Source organism: Canis lupus, chromosome 10 (assembly GCF_048164855.1).
Source record: "Canis lupus baileyi chromosome 10, mCanLup2.hap1, whole genome shotgun sequence".
Taxonomy (NCBI): Eukaryota; Metazoa; Chordata; class Mammalia; order Carnivora; family Canidae; genus Canis; species Canis lupus.
Window position 1 is genome coordinate 56,222,613 of NC_132847.1, and position 7,696 is coordinate 56,230,308.

At 45.8% G+C, this 7,696-nt stretch overlaps 1 pseudogene; it reads right to left on the minus strand.

Moving 5' to 3' along the window:
• Positions 1 to 2,018: 2,018 nt before the first annotated feature.
• On the minus strand, positions 2,019 to 2,509 carry LOC140640975 (large ribosomal subunit protein uL11-like; annotated as a pseudogene).
• Positions 2,510 to 7,696: the final 5,187 nt, after the last annotated feature.

Here is a 7,696-nt window from a genome sequence, read left to right on the forward strand (position 1 = left end):
TCCCTAATTCCCAGAACCTGTGAATATGTTATGCTACAAGGCAGAGGAGAATTAAGGTTGCAGATCAATTGCTAGTCAGCTGACCTAAATCATCTAGTTGGGCCAGGCCAGTGTAATCACAAGAGTCCATGGGGCAGGGGGCAGAATTGCACTGGGAGTGGGGAGACCTGTATGTAGCCATGGCTCCATACCAATTTGCTGTAGGACTTCAGGCTAATCGCCACACCTCTCCACCTCTCTGGACCTCAATTTCGTCATTGTTAAGTGAGACAGTTGTACGAGATACTTCAGGTCCCAATGCTCAGTGACTCCTGGCAAGAACAGACATATATAAGCTCAAGTGGCTTATAAGACTCCAGGAACAACCGAGAAGGCAGGAGGTGCCACCCTTCCTTACCCCTCCCCCCTACTTACCAGCCTTCATGCTACATTTTGAATGGGGCCGAAAAGGCTAGAGGGGGGCCCAACTTTGTCAGCAATGCTGAGAGGAGAAGAGAGTCAAGTAATTAGCAAGAATGTGAAATTAGAGCATGAAAGAGTGCAGGGGAAGGGAAGACCCTGGGGGGAGCCCAGTGTCTTCCCACCTCCAATATCCCTGAGATGCTACCTGGGGTCCTTCTTAGCTGTGCAATTTTGATGGCAAGGCTGGTGTTCACTGGCAGTCATATGTATCCAGGAAATGACTTTATTTCCTTCCAGTACCTGCTCTGAGGGGTCTGGTGGGTTCCTCACAGCAGTAGGCAAAGGCCTGAATCTTCCAACCTGCCTAGTCACTGCCTCTCTGGGCTGTTAGGAGAACCCTGGAGCTAGTGAGGTGAGACCGAGCTGTCCTTTCTGCAAAAGTATTTCCCTCAGTCGGAGAACTGAAGCTCCTGTTGTACTTCACTCAGTGGCAAAGAAGACTCCATACAGCTAATGTAGCTTCTATCTACACTTGGACCTGAACCTCATGCTGTAGCCCCTTGTGACTCCTACTGCAGTCTATGGCCCAGGAGCTTCTATTTCCCCTAGGAGCTCATATAAATGCAGAATCTCCTGATTCATGTGCACACTCAAGTGTGAGAAACTTTACTGCAGAGGCCATAGCTTCAGCCTCCTTCAGCTGCATCCTCCCCACAGGGCTGAGGACCCGCCAGAACCAGGCCCCTTCTAGACCTCCCTCTGGTGTTCTCCACCTTGGGATCTCCCTCCCAAATGGACTAAGCCTGCTTCTAGAACCTCACTCGCCTCTTCTGCAAGACTGTTGAACTTCTGGTCTCAAGAGATGGTCAAAAGGTAACTGGGGGTGGCACAGGAGCTGTTGGGGTGATGCAGACCTTGGGCAGGAGGGCTTAAAGTCCACACTTGTGTACATACTCGTACAGTACATGATGGAGTCAGGGATATGGGAGGGTGAAAAGAAAAGGAGCAGGTGCTGTGGGCTACAGGACTCCTCTTTTATTTGTCCTGGGTTCTTCTATTGTCAGGGTTGGCCTGTGTGATTTTGTAAGACAATTTTTCTAAATATAGGCTGGGTACATATCTGTCTATGGCAGTTTATTTTGGGGGGCGTGTTGTAAAATGATCCTTTTTTAAAAAATTTTTATTTATTTGTGATAGTCATAGAGAGAGAGAGAGAATGAGGCAGAGACACAGGCAGAGGGAGAAGCAGGCTCCATGCACCGGAAGCCCGATCCCGGGCCTCCAGGATCGATCCCGGGTCTCCAGGATCGCGCCCTGGGCCAAAGGCAGGCGCCAAACCACTGCGCCACCCAGGGATCCCCAAAATGATCCTTTATTGAAATATTTTTCTTTGTAGTTTTTATTTTTAAAAGATTTTATTTATTTATTCATGAGACACACACACACACACACAAAGAGAGAGAGAGAGAGAGAGAGGCAGAGACACACAGGCAGAGGGAGAAGCTCCATGTAGGGAACCTGACGTGGGACTCGATCCCGGGTCTCCAGGATCACACACCCTGGGCTGAAGGCGGCGCTAAACCACTGAGCCACCCGGGCTGCCCTCTTTGTAGTTTTTAATTAGTGGGGCATTCTACTGTACCACTACTGATGTCATCTATGATGTCGTGAGGGTGGTGGGCATCAACATTGCAGCCCACAGACTGGGCAGTCCCCAGGATCTCTTTAATGGTTCCAGTAAGTTGTCTGGCTAAAGATTAGTGCTGCATCTGTCAGGCAGTGTTGACAGTCTCATCAAAGGTGACTTTTCCACTGTGCCTAATCTAATGTTTTTCTGCTTCTTTCTGTCTCCTCGTGGTTCCTTGAGGGTTGTGATGATTAGGGCAGAGGCAGAAGATACCACTGCAACCTGGGCCTGTCTGTTCTGAACATTCAGTTTCACTGTAACCCTCAGACTGTTCCAATCACCGGTTGCTTTGGTGATGTCATTACCAACTTTTTTTGGAGACAGGCCCAGGGGGCTGATCTTCAGGGCCAAGGCAGACATGGTACAAGTGCACCTCAGGTATATGACTTTGATCTCATTGGGGTTGAACTCAGGCTGCATGGTGGAGGTGGCTGGTGTCAGATGAACCCAAATTTGAGACAAGCGAAGACAGTAGGAACTTCCCCTACTCTGAGTCAAGAGCCAAAAGTATGATTTCACTCTTTTTTTTAAATTATTTTTTTATTGGAGTTCGATTTGCTAACACATAGCATAACATCCAGTGCTCATCCCATCAAGTGCCCCCCTCAGTGCCCATCACCCAGTCACCCCAGTCCCCCACCCACCTCCCTTTCTGCCACCTCTTGTTCGTTTCCCAGAGTTAGGAGTCTCTTATGTTCTGTCTCCCTCTCTGATATTTCCCACTCATTTTCTCTCCTTTCCCCTTTATTCCCTTTCACTATTTTTTATATTCCCCAAATGAATGAGACTGTATAATGTTTGTCCTTCTCCGATTGACTTAATTTCACTCAGCATAATACCCTCCAGTTCCATCCACGTTGAAGCAAATGATGGGTATTCGTCGTGTCTAATGGCTGAGTAATATTCCATTGTATGTATAGACCACATCTTCTTTATCCATTCATCTTTCGATGGGCACTGAGGCTCCTTCCACAGTTTGGCTATTGTGGACATTGCTGCTATAAACATTGGGGTGCAAGTGTTCTGCCGTTTCATTGCATCTGTATCATTGGGGTAAACCCCCAGCAGTGCAATTGCTGGGTCGTAGGGCAGCTCTATTTTTAACTCTGAGGAACCTCCACACAGTTTTCCACAGTGGCTGCACCAGTTCACATTCCCACCAACAGTGCAGGAGGGTTCCCCTTTCTCCACATCCTCTCCAACATTTGTTGTTCCCTGTCTTATTAATTTTCACCATTCTCACTGGTGTGAGGTGATATCTCATTGTGGTTTTGATCTGTATTTCCCTGATGGCAAGTGATGTGAAGCATTTTCTCATGTGCTTGTTGGCCATGTGTATTTGTCTTCTTTGTGAAATTTCTGTTCATGTCTTTTGCCCATTTCATGATTGGATTGTTTGTTTCTTTGCTGTTGAGTTTAAGAAGTTCTTTATAGGGACGCCTGGGTGGCTCAGTGGTTGAGCATCTGCCTTCGGCCTAGGGTGTGATCCTGGAGACCTGGGATGGAGTCCCACATCAGGCTCCCTGCGTGGAGCCTGCTTCTCCCTCTGCCGGTGTCTCTGCCTCTCTCTCTCTCTGTGTCTCTCATGAATAAATAAATAAAAATCTTTTTTAAAAAAGTTCTTTATAGATCTTGGATACTAGCCCTTTATCTGATATGCCATTTGCAAATATCTTCTCCCATTCTGTAGGTTGTCTTTTAGTTTTGTTGACTGTTTCTTTTGCTGTGCAGAAGCTTTTTATCTTGATTAAGTCCCAATAGTTCATTTTTGCTTCTGTTTCCCTTGCCTTCATGGATGTATCTTGCAAGAAGTTGCTGTGGCCAAGTTCAAAAAGGGTGTTGCCTGTGTTCTCCTCTAGGATTTTGATGGAATCTTGTCTCACATTTAGATCTTTCATCCATTTTGAGTGTATCTTTGTGTATGGTGTAAGAGAATGGTCTAGTTTCATTCTTCTGCACATGGCTGTCCAATTTTCCCAGCATCATTCATTGAAGAGACTGTCCTTTTTCCAGTGGATAGTCTTTCCTGCTTTGTCAAATATTAGTTGACCATAGAGTTGAGGGCCCATTTCTGGACCCTTCTGTTCCATTGATCTATGTGTCTGTTTTTGTGCCAGTACCACACTGTCTTGATGATCACAGCTTTGTAGTAGGAAAACCTGAAATCTGGCATTGTGATGCCCCCGGCTCTGGTTTTCTTTTTTAATATTCCCCTGGCTATTCAGGGTCTTTTCTGATTCCACACAAATCTTAAGATGATTTGTTCCAACTCGCTGAAGAAAGTCCATGGTATTTTGGTAGGGATTGCATTGAATGTGTAAATTGCCCTGGGTAGCATTGACATTTTCACAGTGTTAATTCTTCCAATCCATAGCATGGAATATTTTCCCATCTCTTTGTGTCTTCCTCAATTTCTTTCAGAAGTGTTCTGTAGTTTTTAGGGTATAGATCCTTTACCTCTTTGGTTAAGTTTATTCCTAGGTATCTTATGCTTTTGGGTGCAATTGTAAATGGATTGACTCCTTAATTTCTCTTTCTTCAGTCTCATTGTTAGTGTATAGAAATGCCACTGACTTCTGGGCATTGATTTTGTATCCTGCCACACTGCCAAATTGCTGTATGAGTTCTAGCAATCTTGGGGTGGAGTCTTTTGGGTTTTCTATGTACAGTATCATTGATTTCACTCTTAAGGTGGCAGTAGGTATAAGTTTTCTTAGCGGAAGGGAGAATGGGATCTGGGCTTTGACAGATGAGTTAGGAGTTCAATTGGTAGAGACTGAGGGGGATAGAACATGTGAGCAAAGATGTGGTGGAAGAGAAGTGTGAGGCATTTGTGCAGAAAGATGTACTCTTTGCTGGAGTATCTTCAGTGTGGGGCCAGATTGTGCAGATGAGGATTTGGTGATGGAGAGTCCTTGAATTTTGAGAAAGGAAGCTGCAAATGAGGGCAGTATCTTAGAAGGAGTTTCAGATGGAAGTATGGGGAGTAAGTTGGAGGAGGGGAGATTAGTAGTGTGAAGACCTGTGTTTGACCTGAATTGAAGCAGAAACAGTAGGAACTGGAGGTAGAAGTGGATACCCTGGACATCAGGCAAATGTCTGCCTGGACTTGGTGACCAATTGAATGGAGGCACAGGGTAAGTGAGCAAGAGATACTCTAAATCTTTAAGCTACAAGGACTCAGGGAGGTGCCCTCCCTCACAGAGGTAGGAAATGTGGAGGCTAAGGTGCCTGGTGCAGGGGCTTGGAGGCACCCAGCTGGGGAGCTCCAGAGCAGCCTGGCTGGAAATAGACTTGGAAGCCATCACCAGACAGATGGCCAAAGGAGGGATGATAATATGAGAAGAGAGGGGATAAGGGAAACCCTAAGAGTGCAAAGAACAGGACTGTCCTTCAGTCTGTACTGACAGGTGCTTAGAAATGAGAGCTTGGGAGGTTGTCAACAAAACCTGATTTCTCATGTATTAGGGTACTAAAGAGGTCTCTAGTGCCACTATGACAACCCCTGGGGAGGATACCAGACTGGTCAGAGGAAGCATCTGTGGTCTCTCAAGAGGGGGGCTGGAGGGAGGGTGACTTGGAGGCATAGGTGCGATGAACAGAAACCGTCCCAGAAACTGTCAGGATTCTTTTGGCTACAAGCCACTGGAAACCCACCCAAAGTGAATGCATTGGCTCCTGTAGCTGGATATAGGGCTCAAATAATGTTGTCAGGATGCATGTCTGTCTTTCTTTCTTTCTTTCTTTCTTTCTTTCTTTCTTTCTTTCTTTCTTCTTTCTTTCTTTCTTCTTTCTTTCTTTCTTCTTTCTTTCTCTCTCTTTCTTTCTTTCTTTCTTTCTTTCTTTCTTTCTTTCTTTCTTTCTTTCTTTCTTTTTTAAAGATTTTATTTATTTATTCATGAGAAACACAGAAAAGAGAGAGAGGCAGAGACACAGGAAGAGGGAGAAGCAGGCTCCATGCACGGAGCCTGATGTGGGACTCGATTCCGGGTCTCCAGGGTCACGCTCTGGGCTGAAGGCGACCCTAAACCACTGAGCCACCAGGGCTGCCCGCATGTCTTTCTTTCTTTGCCTCTCATTTCTTCCTCCTCAAGGTTGACTCATTTTCAGACCAGCTTTCCCCCTACAGAGGTTCACAGATGATTTTTTGCAGTACTTGGGCCTATATCCTTACACATTCAAATTCAGCAGAAAGGGAAAAGAATCTTTGTTCAGCATTCCCAACAGAAGGTCTGATATTCACTCTGCAGGGCACTCCAACCCAATCACTGTGGCCCAAGGAGTGCAACGCACATCTCCGGGCCAGGTAGTAAAAGTCTATCCAGACAATCTAGACTGAGAGCGGAGGCCCATGGGTTGTGCCTGTTGAAGAATGAATACTGTGGAGGCAAAAATAAATATCTACTACATCTTCCTTTCCCAAGAGCATTCTTCGATAAGAAAGAAAGAAGGAAAATTTCCAACAATGTAAGCAAGTTTGCAGGGTAAAATGAGTAATTCATAGTTATTTTTTAAGAAAAGGAACACACATGATATAATAGTTAAAAATGAAGTAAGAAACCACTCTGAGCGTGCAGGAAAATGCCTGCATCTAGAACCATGGAACTGTATTTAGCTTTGAGCTTCTTGGTGGCAAGGCAAAGGAAGCCCTGCTAACTTACAGAACTCTTGTCTGCTGAGAGAAATAGATGCACTGAACACTCATTCTGCACTCAAATAACGGATGTTGCATAACAAAATGACAACATACCTCATTGTTAATTTTTATGTGAGCTGCTGAATGTTCTTCAGTGGCTCCTACTTATAGATTTCCTCTTGCTAAGTGGACAGCATAGCATAGATCGGAGTTCAGGGAGATTTTGCAGACCCCACTCCTTTCTCCTCATTTATTTAGATCTGGGAATTAGGCTGAGAGAATCAGGTGACTGGCTGGGTCATCACCAGATTCTCAGAGCTGCTGGAGCCACTGAGGGTTGCTCTGTCCGTACTGGAACATTAATGTAAAGAGAAAGGTCTCATTTGTAATTAATCAAGCGGTAGCGAGAGCGAGTGTGGGGAGCTTGCATTGATTCCTAGCACATCAAACAAAATGGCGCCCAGCAGCCAGCTATCACAGCCTTGGAGAGGCTTGCCAAATTGGATTAGCAAACCAAATGTCGGTTTTAATGCCTGAGAGATGGACGAGGCACTTATTAAATGGTCCACAGGCAGGGATGTTTCGAGCACTTAATCAACCCTTCATTTCCCTCCTCCAGGGAACAGGGAAGCCTCAATGCCACCCATCGTGAAAAATTACCAATCCCTGCAGGATCTCTCTCTGCCACTTTCACTACAGAACGTGCATTCATTATAGCAAGAGCCCAAGGAAGACAATGTAAGGATACTGGGAAAGGGCAGCAGAAACTGCATGGTCTGAGCACAGGAGACCTGTCTGTAAGTGGACCTGTCTGTAAGTCCTGCTTCTCCAGCCTCCTGCTGGGAGGTCTTGGCTTTGTCATTCCCCTCTCTGGGTCTTAGTGATCCCTTCAAGGTCTCCCCACTATGACAAGCCCAAAACAGTGTTTTGAGGATGCTTACAGGAGGCAGTGGGCAAAATGGCTTTGCGTA